The sequence below is a fragment of the Zalophus californianus genome, chromosome X (assembly GCF_009762305.2).
Source record: "Zalophus californianus isolate mZalCal1 chromosome X, mZalCal1.pri.v2, whole genome shotgun sequence".
In the NCBI taxonomy this organism is placed as follows: domain Eukaryota; kingdom Metazoa; phylum Chordata; class Mammalia; order Carnivora; family Otariidae; genus Zalophus; species Zalophus californianus.
In genome coordinates this window covers 40499040-40514390 of record NC_045612.1, presented here as the reverse complement: position 1 = coordinate 40514390, position 15351 = coordinate 40499040, and the positions used below count along the sequence as shown (strand labels likewise).

Genomic DNA, 15351 nt, shown 5'->3' with positions numbered 1-15351 from the left:
ATAGATCCTATACATAACCCTGTTCTAGAGAAGAGAAAACCGAGGTTCAGACAGGCTCCCAGCTAGCGTGTAGCAGAGCTAGGGTGTGGCGTGGCCTCTGTCTGACTCCAGAACCTGATCTCCTGTGCTGTACAACCTCCCCGAGTCAGGGGGTGCCTACTTTTCCCTTGCTGCCTGCCCACCTGGCTTCTGATAGTGGGACAGCTCTCCCAGACACATCTGCCTGCTAGGGGAGTGCGTGCGGACCACCATGGGCATGAGCAGATGCCCTCCTACATGAGCTGACAACCCAGACCCTTTCCATCGGGTAACCGATGCCCTGAGCACAAGAAACCCGCCCATAGAGGGCCTGCCCGGCCAAACACTTTGCACAGCGGAACTTTGGGGAAATACGCAACCGAGACCCGTATAGGCAGAGGCCAGGTAAACAAGGTGACCCCTCCCTTCGTGTCTTTTCCTCCTCCTTCTCTAGGGGCTGATTTCATAAGAGTGTATAATTTCTCCTCATCATACCCCCTCGCCAGGGCATCCGGCCCACCAGCTTCTCTTGCTGATGCCTCCCTCTTCCCCCTGGCCTCAGCTAACCCCGGGGTCCCTCACCTCCTGTCTCCTCTCAGTGTTACTTCTTCGTCATGTCCTTCCATTCCCCTTTCGAAAATGTCTGTTCTCTCTGCTCCAAATCTCCTCGCTTTTCCCTGCTTTCATTTCAGCTCAAGCCACATTAAGGTTGTAAAGCATTTTGGAAAATAACGGGCATGGCAGGACGGTAAATAGGGTTTTATGGTGTTTTGCTGTCATTGAGCTTGGAGCCTGAAAACCATCGGCAATTCACAGCCCTGGCATACCATCGTCTCTGCAGGCTATTAACTGGCCCTAGATGAGGTCTCCGGGCCATGACCCCAAATGTCTACTTCTCAGACGATGCAAAGTCACTCCAGGTGGAGGAGTATTTGCTTGAGCAGCATCTCCCAAAATGGCTTCCATAGTGCCCTGAGTGCGAGGGATTAATAGGTACCACGGGGAGGAAAAAAAAAAGGGTTTCTGAGTACAAACGAGTTCGACAAATGCTGGGTTAGACAAGCTAAATTTACTACTACAGGGCTTCGCAGAGCCCTTCACATACTAATGAGAATCATGAATCCCCAAGAGGAAATTTAGACCCTTGCCACCGGAAGTGTGGTCGAAGGATTGGCTGCACAGGCATCACCCAGGGAGCTCACTGGACATGTAGACGCTCTGACCTCCACCCCAGATTTTCTGAGTCAGATCCGGCATCGTAACAGCATCCTCGTGTCATCCGTACACATGTTAAGTCTTGAGAAGCGCTGATTCAGACTACCCTCTGAACTCTCAAACTCATTTCTCAAACTCTTCTGTCCATAGAAAGCCTTTATGGGGCCTCTTCTGTGACTTGTTGTTCTCCACAACATACTTTTGGGGGAGAGACTAAGGCTAGAAAGGCCCTCATAGGAATTTCTCATTGTCTAGAGACTCCATCAGAAGACATCAGCCAAAACAGCATTTAGAAATTGGGGAGGGGGGGCGGATTCATTATATGGTACCCAAAGACTCACTTTCCTGGGGCGTTTTTTAAGCAGTGCTGCTTCGTCTGTTCTCTGGCCCGGATCAACGTGGTCGTTTCAGAAACCCGGCCGCTTCTCTGGAGTACTAGAGCTCAGGATCCGAACCTCCAAAGAATGCTGCATGGTCGGTCCCCCTGCTGTAGGACATTAGAAAGGCAATTTTCTAAAAGCTGGGCAACTTTTCAATCCGGTGTGTTCTGTTCAGTTAAGCTGTTGCTGTTTTTCTTTTAGGCCTTTAAGCTGTTGTGCCAAACACTACAATAACACTAGCTATTTTGCATTCAGATCTTGCAACTCATTTGGGGGCATTGTTAATATTTTATAAGGAACTTCTCATTTTTTTCCATTCACATTTGTGATTTTCAAGTGTGTTGCTGCATTGCATTCATAAACGTGATTTTTATTAAGTCTCAGGGCTCCATTTTTTTTTTCCTCCTCAGAGAAACACATCTCCAATTTTATGTGAGAAGTTAAATGGAAAATAGGCTTTGATATGTGAAAATTTGATTTGCAAGAAATTTGTCTAGGAGGCAACCATTCTGTAGAGTAAGGGGCTGTCATGCCCAGGCTCTTGTTAGGACATGGGCAAAGCTCTCAGCAAGGCTTCTCGGCGGTTGTCATCTGGGCCACCTTCTTGGTGGCCACTTTCCGTGGCTAGCCAGGATCGCCTGCTCAGAGCGCAGAAAGAAGAGGTGACATGAGCAGGAGGCTGACATGTAGGGATGTGTGAAAGTGGCCCCTCAGGCTGGAGGACCTGCTGACCCCTGAGGTTTTCCGCTCTGGGTTTGAAACCATCGCTCGGATCTCTTCCACCCTTCCACCAGGACAGAAGCAGCAGAGGAAGGAGGGAATGGACTACGGACATACCTCCTCATGCTGGCTTGGAAGATCCAAGGCTTCATCTGAATGTCTCACCTGCTCAGTGATGCCGGGAAGGCTACTGTTCCGAGGCCCGTTGGTTTAGAGCTAAATGCAGACCCACCCGGGGAAAGGTGCCCGTCGACGCCAAGATCATCTCAACCTTTCTCACGTGACAAATGCCCATCTGTAATGTTAAAAATGTAGGACACTCCCCATGATAGTGATTCTCCTTGAATTTTTTTTCTTCGCTCTACGGACAGATCTACAATTGACGTATTCAAGAATTTTCCTTGCAAGAAATCCATAGGGACCAAAGGCATACAGATTGTTCTCCATACTTTATACCTGGGTGTGAATGAATAAGAATGGCTTCCATTTCGGGAGTGTTTACTATGTGCCAGGCACTGGGCCCAGCATTTTACATGCACGATCTCATCTAATCCTAGTAATACTTTACTATCTCCATTTTAAAAATAAGGCAGTTGAGGCTCAGAGAAGTAGGTGACTTACCCAAAGAAAGTCACAGCGAGTTAGCGGCCAAACCATGAAGCAAGTCCAGATCTGGGGGCTCCCAAGCTATGCTCTTTATTCCTCAGGCTGGGGGACTGGCTTTGATGGCAGAGAGCATCAGAAAGGCTCTGAATTCTGAGGGGGGCAAATGGGCTCCCGGGGAAACAAAAGGACGAGGGGGGTCGAGGAGTGGCAGACATGAATGAGCATTTGCCTCATAATTTTGCCGAGAGCTAGGCCTGCAAGCTAGCCAAAGTTAAGGTGGCCCTCATAAGCCACCCAGAGAGCTAATGACAGACCCCGTTCCTGAATCCACCTCTACACACATAGCCGTTCATATGCCTTGTCGCAGACAAACTTTCAGTGACACCGGCCTCCTTCACAGTCCTTGGTCACTCGAGACACACTCCGTCCCTGAGTCTTGTGCATGCTATTCCTTGTGCCTGACACACTCTTCCCCCAGATAGCTATAGAGCTCACTCCCTCCCTTCAAGTCTTTGCTCAGCTGAGGAGCACTGAGGACTTCCCTGACAACCCTGTTTAGAAATGCAACCACTCAGCCAGAAATCCATAATCCCCTTCCTTGCTTCATTTTTCTCCAAATCACTCATCATTCCCTAAAATATCAATCATTTCACCTGTTGATCTGTTTATTGTCACTGGAACGCAAGCTCCATGAGAAAAGGGATTTTTATCTCTTTTGTTCACTGCAATATCCCTGGCGTCTAGAACAGTGTCCAGCACATAGTAGGAGCTCAGTAGATATCTGTTGAATGAATGACCAAATACGCAAAGAGCTTTAAATATGGCTCCCCACCCTGTCAGATCTGCAGAGACACACAGGCTCCTTGAGCTAAAACAGGAGGTGAACATATAAGAGAATGAGTGCTTTTGTAGGTGAGAGAACGTGGGGAGTACTCTATGCACAAAATACACATCCTCAATCTGGCTAAAGTCAAGGAACCATATTGTGGACCTCTCTTGACGGCAGTTTTACTCTCCGTATCCATTTGCAGTACTCCACAGTCCCCAGAGTCCTAGGGCCAAAGTTCTGGGAACCAGAGTGGTAGACACTAGGTGGTTTTGGCAGTCAAGAAAGAAGGGTTGGTCTCTGGGTGAATAGGGGCACGGGCATGGTGAGAGTGGGAAGGTAGACAAGAGGGAGAGTGGCCCCGGGCACCACCTGGGAATGGTGGCCGAGTATGCATATTCAGAGAGGAGGCCAAGCACCTACACAGGGAGCCTTTCAACACTTCTGAAATCCTCACCGTGCTAAAGATGGCTCAGGAAGACAGACAAAGATGGTTATCGCCAAATAGCCCTGGTAGAAGTTGAAAATGTTTTATCACCTCCGAGTGCTAGCTCTTGGCGAGTGGTGAGGCTGCTCTGATCATCGCCCCGTCTGGCCTTGCTTTCCAGAGAATTCTGAGTTCCAGATGGTAGCCCATTGGTGGCAGATTGGTCTGGGTGACCTGGACAATTTCTCTGTGATATTTCCCTGCTTGTCTGCTGCCCCTCCAAATGGGGGCTCCAGAAAGCGGTTTTCGAGACAATCTGTGGGGCTGCGGTGCCAAGAGCAACCAACCTGTGGATAGCAGCAGTGGGTAGCCCGTGGGCAGGGGTGCTCTCCTCCGTGGCACTTCATTACTGTGCCCTACAGTGCTGGAAGAACAGGGCAGATTAATCAGGGGGTTCAGTGAATCCCGGTGGTTCAAGAGATCAAACAAGAAGGAAGTCAGGGATGGAGATCAACGCGAGGGGCAGGGGTGAGGAGGAGTGGCCACCCCCTGAGGCTAAACATGATTAGACAGGAACCAGTCCACCCACGGAGAGAGCATGCAAGCTGTGCCCATAGGCTGATTGATTTGATGAAAGTTGAGTACGGTCTGTGATTTTTTTTGTTCAAAATGGCCGGTAGAGCCAATTAAACCTTCCCAGGGAAGAATAGGGAACCCCAGCTTTTGGTTTTATTTTAGGAAGCTGATCTTTCTGGAAAGACAAAAAACTCCGGTGACACTTGGCAACGTGCCACAAGGAGGCTTCTTCCTGACCTTCAGGTGGAGAGCTCAAACTCTGGCGCAAGTCGGGAATGTTTGTCCTCAAACCAAGGCTCTTAAAAAGACAGCTCTGTCAGTCTCGTATGAATTGGCCAGGGCCCCTTTCCCATTTCTCTGGAAGCCTTGACTTCATTCTTGTCATCATGCAAGTGGACCATTTGTACCTGTCCAGTCCATTTCTGGGCCTGATGGGGAGTTCTGGCTGTGGGGCGTCATTTGCAGAGACAAATGCAAACTGGCATCTGTCAGCTTAGCACCTCAAGCCAAGGAGCTGGAGTGGCAATGGGCAACCTTCTGGGCAAATACCCTGGATGTTGGATTCAAAAATGACAGTGTCAAATTGGGGCTAATTTGCATAGGCTTATCAGGTTAATTACTACAATGTCTCCAGGAACTTGAAAATCCTTGAATTCTTATGCAACCAGAATGCTCAAAGTCTGTTGCTATGAAACTTGGAGTGTAAATTACCATGAATACCATTAATCTGTTCACTAGGAGGTTAATTTGCAATTTGTTGGCAAATCACATGTGGGTCTTATAGCAAGAATGTGGGTGGTGTTTTTGTGCCAACGTGTGGCCCTGCCTATGTCTCTGGGTGGGTGTGTGTGTGCACGTGCACACGTGCGTGTGTGTGCACATGTGGCGTTGGGACCCGCACTCTATGGGGGCCCACGTCCTAGGCTTTCTCACTGCTTGCTAGGTCTCGTCGGGCTCTTCTGGCACATCCTGGCTCCTAAGGCATGTGTTCTCAGGGTTGGAGGGCTGTTGTGCCTAGCGGTCTTTGGCCCAGTGCCAGCTTACGAGACATTAGCTCCTCCTGAGACAGGATCGCAAAGGTGTCCATTAATGCTTTAGAATCATCTGGCTTTTCTGAAAGATGCTCTTTCCCGTTAATGGCTCTCAAGTTGTTTTGGTACGCCAGCAGGTTACTCCTGGCAAAGGAACTCGGATCATCTGGAGGAACCAGGGCAGGGACATTGCATGGGTGTAGGAGATGGTGACAGGGACTACCCTGGGTGGGGGTGGAAGGAGAAGACTGCTGAGCAGAGCCCGGAGGCCTCCATGGCTGCCGTGAGTTATTGTTAATGGAGTGTGGCAGGGTGGACGATACAGATCTCACCCCGGCTGTCCTCACCTGCTCTCCCACAAAAGACCAGTACTTATGACAAAGTGAGAAAAATCCCCTCCTGCCCTAGGGGACAGGCTGTGGGGTGTGCCTGAAGGGGTACTGGAACCCCTCTCACCTGAAAAGGGCTCCCCAGCTAGCCTCCCCCGGCTGGCAGCCCCCTTGGTTGGAGGCATCGGAGATTCAAATATGTTTTCTGGGAAAGGAAGACCCTAGTGGGAGAGCAGGGCCTAAAGGGAACGGGGACATGAAATATCTCAGTGTGGATGCTCAGGAGCGATCTGCCAGGAAGTGGCCAGTGCTTTGGGGACACCCTGAACAGGCTGGGGGATGGAAGCACGTGAGGGGCAGTTCAAAGGAACGAGGGCATGCTGAAAGTTGGGGAAGGCTCCAAAAACAGCACATCCGCCTACCCTACAGGTGAGCCTTAGAATAATCCCGGGAGAGGCATAGAGAATTTGTGATGTGAGTTTCAAGAACTTGGTGCGGGGCGTGAGGGGAAGGCACACAGAAAATGTGGCTGCTAGGATGTCCTCTCGAACCTTTCTCTTCCCGACATCCCTGCCCCCCCCATGTCAGTCAGCATGTCCCGAGTACCTATATTCGTGCAGGACCCTGCGGATACAGTGGGCAAGACATGTGCCTTGCTCTGCCCTCAACAAGCGCACGTTCTGATGGAGGGTAGACTTTTAAATTAGCTCTGCCTGGGGAGGTAGATGAGGCTCAGCAAGCGGTTCCCAGAAAAGGTGACTCGAGCTGAGTCCAGAAAGATGTATAGGAGGCTGCCAGGTAGACAAGGTGGTGGAGGGCCTTCTGGGTAAGGAAAGAGCAAGTGTAAAAGCATGGAAGTGTGAAAGAATTTGGTGCCGTCCCCATGAGCAGGGCAAGACTGCCTTCTCCCTAGAGAAGGAAATGCCATCCTCCTGAATAAAATGTGACCCATAACCTCCACGATGGGCCCAAGAAGGAGACCATTTCAACGGGGAAGAAGCATCCGTAAGATTCACCTTCCCCTATCCCATTGCCCCATCTCAGGGTATTGTTTAGATTAGGAGGAAACTTTTCAGACAAAACCCTTTATTAAAGGCTAGGGGATGACAAAAGGGAAACCAACATTTGTCAAGCACTTTCTCTGAGCCGGGTGTTATTGTAAATGTACATGTATACGTATACCCATTGAATCTTCAAAAGAACCCCATGAGGTAGGCATGGTACTATTATCATTATGCCCATTTCACAGATAAGGGCCAGGAAGCTAGTCTAGACAGTTTGCCCTGGAAAGTACCACTCAGTCATCTTTCACTGCCGGGGTCCTCTGGGGACCCATTCTTCCTTCTTAACTCCCAGCGTGCCTCTATGGGCCAGGGGCCACCTATACAGTCCCAGCCACCTACAAGTGCCCTCCCAAATGAACGCCCAGCCTTCCCTCTCCCTGCCTTAAAGAGGCAGTCAAGAGGAACGGGGTGGACGGATCACGAGCTCGGATGCCTCCAGGGCCAGACCCAAAGGGGTGAATATAGTCACTAGGGCAAGAGCAGATGTATGCCCAAGAAATATTTCATTCTCCTCTTTATTACTCTTTTAATAAGAATAGCAGCACAACAGGACAAGAACGACATTGAACGGCAGCCGACACCTGGCCCCGTGGCTAGGGTACAGAAGCCGAGGTGGGGACTGGGGTGACCTGGAGAGAGCCCGTCCCCTCATCCAGAAGGGGCACTGCTACTTAGCTCCAGCGGCTCACGGTCAGGTAGGACTTCAGAGGCCCAGGGTTGCCACGTAGCCGGAAATCCAGATTCTTACATGAAATCTGAGGATTTGGCAATGTTAGCAATGAATCAGTTTCTTTCTTTTTTTTTTTTTTTCAATGCTGTGCAAGCCAAACAAAACACGTTTGCTTACCAGCTGGGTGGCCTTTGCGCAAGTAACCTCACCTCTGGGGCTTCAGCTCCCTAATATGTCAAGTAGGGGTAATACCACTACCTACTTCAGGGGATTAAGTGAGGTAAGATAAGTAAAATGCCTGTTAGGATGATTATTGGATGATTATTACTCCTTAGGAGTTCCTGTCTTTTACCTGAGGACTATCTCTTCCTAGGTGATTGACAGGGAAATCTCCCTCCTTCACCTCCAGAGATACCCCACGCCTTACTCAGGGAGTTTAGCTCCACCCTTTACCGGCAGAAGACTCTCAGGCTACACTTACACAGTAACTGGTCAGTGGGTATATATGGGGAGGGGGATGTGTCTCTTTCTTTATACCCTTTCACACAGCACACTCAGTGCTGACTGATTTACCCAGCCATCCCGGGCCTGGGGAGGGGCTGAGAAGGCCTGCAGGATGATTCCCTTCAGGCAGAAAGGAGGGAACTAAGGCAGGGAAGCGAGGCGTTGTCCACATTCTAGTCTACCTTCAGTTCTTCCTGCGGACAGCCACGGTTTTCAAGAAAAGTTCTTGGCTGCTAAAGCTTTTACACCCTCGTCTTCCTTTCAAGCAGTGGTTCTCTCCCCACCCCCAGCTGCATATGAGAAACACTGGGGCAGCTTCTAGAAAAGACTGATGCGGGGGGCGGGGGGTGGCTGGCCTTGAGAGATTCTGTGGCCCCCTCACACAATCCTAAGCAAAACTGGATACGGGTGCGTGCGCCTCTGTGCACTTTTCTGGGCGCTTGGTTGGGGCCTCAGAGGGCAGTGCCCGCAGTGATGGCATAAGCTTGTGGGGAAGAGCTGTGGTTCTAGGCCTCCTCAACCATCACACAGTATCTGCCCACACAGACTGGCCTTCTCACCTCCGGGAGCCCCAGATTTCTCTCCGGGCCCGCAGGGCTCAGTAATCAACACCCTGTTTGTTTCCTCAGCGGTGGGGACGATGTACCAAACTACCAAAGCACGTACAAGAAAGGGCTTTGAAAAAGCCTCACCCCCTCTCCACAGGGGAGGGCCAGTTATTACAAGGTTAAGGAGGCTGTGGGTGGGCAAGTAACAGAGGCAGCACTACACATGGAGAAAAGGCCACGCGCGTTAACAAAGCAGCTCACAAATGCGAGCAAATTAATACAGGGCCGAGCACAGAACAGAACATTCGCACCGCAGGGGCAAAGCACCCATTGGAGCAGCCAGGCCTTGGCAGGGGGATGGAAGAATAGCAGAGGGAGCGGGGACGGGCCAAGCAAGGGGGGTTTTCAGTGCTAGGGAGGCTTTTTCTGGTGAAGAGCAGAAGGTAACCAGTGGGGAGGGGGGTACGGAATCGGTGCCCCCTTCAGGGACTAGTAGGAGGGAGGGTCCCTCCAGCTTCAACACATTTGGCTTCATCCTTTGACAACTGGATCCAGACCATAAGGCGGAGGGTCACCAGGGCAGCTGCTAGTAACTACAGAGCCAGACCCCCCACTTCCTGCTGCTTCTTTCTTTTCCTTCCTTCTCTGAAACAACCAGGACCCACCTGACTCAGAGGCAAGGAGCCAGGCATTCCTCCGTTCAGGAAGCCCTTGACAAATCTTCACAGAGAAATGGCCGGGAAAGGGGGAGGGACATTGGACACGACTGGAATCCTAGAGTAGGGTGATATTAAAAATATTGTATTGCCCATGTGGCACGGACACTGACCAGGCAGGATGAACTGCCCCTTAGAACTAGAACAGTGTTCCAGAGGGCTCCTACTGGCATTAACCCTTTGGTTGCTGGATCAAAAGGAGGCGGGGGGGGGCCGTCAGAGGGCACTAGTGGTGGTGGGGGAGGGGGGTGTTGAGTGATCACTAAGTCAGGAATGTAAAATGTGAAGACATGTGATGGTGGGACAGGCGTTCACTGGTAAGGTCAGCCCTGACCTGGGGCAGCTGGAATCAGTCCCGGAGGGCACCAGGGATTAACAGGCAGAGAGCTACTGCTGGGGATCTGAAGGGTCCCATCTGCACGATGGGGCGGGAGCAATGAACAAATTCTCCCTTTGTTCCCTGGCAAAGGTGGGTGGGACACTGGCTGCGTTGTTGAACAGCAGGGCCAGGCTCATGCCCATAGCGCCAACCCTTGGCAACCATCTAGCTCTCATGCACACACAGTGCCATGCCCAGTGTTCCGGAATGAGGGCCCATGCTGGAGGAAACATCAGTCTACTTCAGTTCCATATAGCCTAGAATCTGAGCCTGAGAAGAAAAGGAAGGGACCCTACAGATCAGCTCTCTTTTGACATATGGAGAGACCGAGATCTAGAAAGGGAAAGTGTAGGGCCATACATCTAATTAGCTCCAGAGCCGGGATGAACAGCAAGATGTCCCTGCTCCCAGACCGGTGTATTTTCTATTGCTTTCTTTGCTATTATTCCAAGTCTTCATTATAGTCGAGGGAAAATGCCAGAATATCCTCAGGGCCAGCCTTACCCATAGGTAAACATGATGTGATCAAATATGTCTCCTCAATTGCCTGTCACAGTGCCTGAAATTTCACCGTCGGTGAGTCTCTCCTTTGGATCCCGAAGCTTTCCGGTCTTTCAGGGGGATATAGGTGTGGGATTTATTGACAATCACCGAGAGAAAGCCTTTGCAAATTGGACTCCGGTTATATCGCAGGAGGAGAGCAGTGGCAGCCGGCCCAGGGAAGAAGACTCAGGCTGAGGTAGGCATGGGGACTCAGAGTGAGGATCTGAATCCAGGGCCCAGGCCACCCTATGGGGGGTAGGGCAAAGAAGGAGTGTTCGGTATGCCCACACCCAAAGCTTCCATCACACCCTGGCTCAGGTGCTCAGGAAGCATTTCTCCAGGAGAGGGTACTGTGACCCAGGAGACCTGAATCACGGCTGTGTGGCCCACGCAGGGGAGAAGGGCGGGAGAGTGAAGGATAACATCAGGCTGTCTGGAGTGGCCACGGGGGCACTTTATTAAGAGGAGCAAGCCTGAGTGAGACGGATGTGACGAGGGAATCTATAAAGACAAGGAGAGGAGCCTCAGCGGCAAGAGGAATGGGCTCCAAGACTGCCAAGGGAGGCTGAGTGTGTGGAGTCGGCCTGTTCGGGGCCTCCCCTCAGGGACCTGCTTGGGGGAGGCGCCCTGGCCCAAAGCTGGGCTCCTTTCTGTTGCCGCCTCTAACTTCCATTCTCATTTGGCTCCAGAGCCCGGCAGAGCAGCTCCGGGCTTGGCTGGCCATGGAGCCCAGGCTCCTGAGCCCCTTCTTGTTCCTCGTCAGTTCTAGCACTTTCTTAGGGAACGGGCTTCAGGGTGACGGTCTGGTGGGAAGGGGGAGAGGGAGGAAAGAAGCTATCGGATCTGTCTGGAAAGGGTTTGCCTGGTGTTTCCTTAGAGTCTGTGTTTACTTGGGGTAGCAGGGGGTCGGGGAGAGTGCTTGGGGGAACGTCGGCGATTTAGCTTGAAGCTGCATTTGCATAGCAAGCACGGTATTGTAATTTAGATTGGAGGTCTATTTAGGTTGGGGTGGCTTGCTGGGGCAAGCTGAGCCAGCTGAAGACCCTCCCAGAGGCTCCACTTGTTCTGTTGTAGATCTCAGCCAGCCAGGCCAACCCAGAACCCCTAGCTTACCCCCAAAGAGAGCATCCACCCCCAAGGCCACCTTCGGCTGTCTGGCATAAGCCCCTTGCTTCCTAAAGGGGTGTCTCTGGAGGCCTCAAAGCGGTTCCTTTTTTTTTTTTTTAAAGATTTTATTTATTTATTTGATAGAGCGAGAGAGCACAAGCAGGGTGAACCATAGAGGAAGAGGGAGAAGCAGGCTCCCCACTAAGCAGGGAGCCCGATGCGGGGCTCGATCCCAGAACCCCGGGATCATGACCCGAGCCAAAGGCAGACGCTTAACCATCTGAGCCACCCAGGCGCCCCTCATTCTACCCAGACGCGTGTGGTCCTGGGCTGGGTGGGCTCCGGTGGGGGGAGGACGCCGCTGTTGCCAGGAATTAGAGACCCAGAGCCAAGACTGTCCCCTGGGTCCACTCAAGTCCCTCAAACAATCTCCCTGGCTTAAGGCCAGGCCATCACTAACCCGAGTGTCAGGGGCACTGCTGAGGGAGGACGATATTTCACAGAGCAGAGCCTCCTGCCCAGGTGCAGGATCTGTGATTCGGGGAAGATGGAATTCAGGGCAATCAATTTGGGAGAGTCAGCCAGGAATTCTTTTAAGCTTTACTTCCCAGCAGCCTTGCTCCCACCTCGGAGAGGGACTAATCCCTGACATTTGTCTAGTGGCTTTATACTTTTCAAAGCTCCTTCACATCCATTATGTCCATTGAGCCTCACAAACACCCCCGTGAATGAGGACAGGAAGGTGTTATTACTCCTGTTTGACCAACAAGAAAGCTGAGGTCTCAAAAGGATACATGACTCATCCAGGGTCACACAGCAGTTTAGTCAAAGAACTTGGACTTAAAATCTGTTTCCTAACTTCCAGCCCCGTGTGTGTCCCACCTCCCATGGGTGCGGACGCCCCCACAGAATCGTGGAGTTGCCCAGCACCTGGCATGGCACCTGGCGCACGATAGATGCTAATAAATATTTGCTAAATGAATGACTGAGTGGATAAGCAGGAACGGGGCAGGGAGGGATACAAACTGCTCCTTTTTGTGATCAGAACGGAAGGACGGGAATACTATGTTGTCTCATCGTTTTGACCAGAAAGGAAGGGGTAAGAGATCGTTCCCATTTCACGGATGTCACTGTCAAGGCAGGAAGATGAGGGTACCTGCCTTAGGGAAGCCACAAGTCTTAAACTCCCCACCGGCTGCTTTCTACTCAACACTTGAAAGAGGAATGAGTGATGTGGGCCCTCACTCCAGGACCAGGAAGGAGTCACAATCAGCCCTATAGGAAGAGCACCCTCTGCACCCCGTCCCTGTGAGTCTCTTCTTCCCCCCCCCTCCCCGACGGAGGCTCCCTGAGAACACTGGCTGCTGGCTCCCTTAGGGCCCCTGCACCCCCCACCTTTGATCCTTCTAGCATAACCCAGACCGCACAGGCTCGGTGCCTCTCTCCTGTATGGCACCTGGACCAAGACTACCTCCTCTACCTTCTCCTGTGTCCCACAAGGCCGGGCACACAGTAGGTGACTTGTCTGGGGTAAAGAGGGATGGCCACTCCCTGGCACTAAGCACTGCAGACAGTAAGTATCCTGCCTCCCAGGGTCCTCGCCTCCGCCCTCCCCAGTAAACCGGCCTGGAGTTGCCACTTGTCCCTAGTCCTGTCACAGAAAGGGGAAAGAGGCAAGTGGAGACGCGGGTATTACGTTGTTGCTTTGCAGTAGCACAGAGTGGCTTTTGAGGCAGGCGGCAGCGAATCTGAGATCCCTCCGATTTCGAATGTTGCCCCCGCCCCGACTTATTACTAGCCCGTGTATCTGGAGTTACTTGCTTCGCTCCCCTGGACGTCGGTTTTAATTTCTGTGAGCTGGGGAGGATGCCGGGGTGGGAATATGGATGCGGAGCACGGGGGCCGCCCCGGCGGCAGCTGGATTATCCGCACGGCCTCTCCCCGGCTCCCCCGCGGGGGCCCCCCGGCCAGAGCGGGGGGGGGGGGGGCTCCTCCGCGGCGGATTGCGGGCGGCCGACAGGCAGCAGACGCCGTGTTTACCAGCGGCCTCGCTAGTTCGCCACCTCAGCCGCGGCTCTGGGGCCGAGCCAGTCGCCTCCTTCTTTAAGATTCTGCTCACAGCCGGGGCTGGGTTTCTAAGGCAGTCGTGATCTTTCTCTTCCTACAGACGCCGCTGCCGCTACGGTCGGCGCGGGGCACAGCCGGGGGCAGCGCGAGGGGGAGACGGCGACAGGGCTCCCGGGGCCGGGCAGCCGCCCAGCCCCGGCCCGGAGAGGGCCCCGACAGTAAGTACGGCGCTCGGAGCAGCCGGGGTCGGGCTCGCCTGGGAAGAGGCCAGAAAGCGGGGCACCCGGCCGCGGAGGCTGGGGGCTTGAGGGGAGGGGCCGGGGGGAGGGGGTTGGGGGCCAGCAGCCGAGCGCTCGGGTCCCCGCCGGGCCCCTCGGAGTGACTCCCGGCGGCGCGGGCACAGGCCCCCGGTCCCGGGCGCGCGCCCCCTGGGCGCCCGCAGTTGATGGCCGGAGTTGGCGCGTCGGGAGCCCACCTCCCTCCACCCCGCTCGGAGCCCCGAGCCCCCAGGGAGCCGTTCCGGGCGTCGGGCTGCCCGCGGGGCCCCTTCGCCGCACCGCCCGCGAGGAGACTGGAAGACAGTCTGCGCGGGGCTGAGGATGTGGACGCCCGTGGAAAAGTGGCGGCGTGAGCGGGAAGTTTTCCGCGGGAGGGGGGGACGAGGAGGGAGGGTAGGAGCGAGGAGAGCAGGAAGCCGGGAGGGCAGCCCCCGGCGAGGGGGGCAAGGGCGACCCCTCCTGGGGCTCGGGCCCCGCCCCCCCCCGCTGCTCCCTACGCGGGGCTCCCCCCACCCCAGGCTATCTTCCCCATCACCCTTGCACCTACCCCCGGGCGAGGAGCCCTCCGGTGTTGGCGACTGCGCCAGGGCTTCCAGGCGCTCAGTCCCCAGGACACCAGCTTCCCCAGGGCACTGGCGCCCTGGCTGGCCTGCCCTCCCTCGAGTGCTCTCAGCGCTCACGCAGCATCATGAGGCTGAGAAACAAGACCACCAAATGAGGTGGTGCGTTACTTGTAGAAACCTTGGCAAATCGGGATATGCAGGCGCATACCTGTCACTTTCTTTTCTTGAGCTGTGTAAGATACAAAGGCGGGGGCCGGGGGGGGGGGGGGGTCGGCTGAGATCACAAAGGTGAGTTTACCCTCAGTCACTTAGTCCCCAGCTCAGAGAAGACCCAGATCTCCTTCGTTCCTCTGCCCCCAATTCACTCATCTTCACTGAGAGTACTGAGGATCACAGTAGGTACTGATGGCTTTTGTGCCCAGCGTTGTGCTAACAAGCTCTTTAGGTAGCAGTAAGAATCCGTGTACAATAACGGTAGCTGGCACTCACTCAGAGCTTTCTGTGTGCCTGGCACAGTTGAAAGTACTTGACATGCGTTATATTTAATCTTGATACCGCCCCCCTGGGGGGGGGAGGTAGATTCCTATTATCCCCATTTTACAGATGAGGAAATGGAAGTGATGGAAATTGAAAGGTGGACAAGTCCCGGGTCCTGCCACTGGTGAGAAGCAGAGCTGGGATTTCCACCCCGTCTTACTTCAGCACTCGCACTGTTAACTGCTAGAAATGTTCTTTTGGGCTTTGCCAAAGTAGGAAAATGATTCGCTTTCCCCCACAGAAAAGC

The 15351-nt window shown here is 53.4% G+C and overlaps 1 protein-coding gene across 2 annotated transcripts in view; it reads left to right on the top strand.

Annotated features, from left to right (window-relative positions):
• Nucleotides 1-13824: 13824 nt before the first annotated feature.
• The window catches only part of FRMPD3 (FERM and PDZ domain containing 3), a 74635-nt gene continuing 73108 nt past the window's right edge, over nucleotides 13825-15351 (top strand). Inside the window, exon 1 of one of the 2 annotated variants that reach the window (XM_035725367.1) lies at nucleotides 13825-13944. The gene's annotated coding sequence lies outside the window, so the exon portion shown is untranslated. The remainder of the gene's footprint in view (nucleotides 13945-15351) is intronic. The other variant, XM_035725366.1, reaches the window with a different exon arrangement.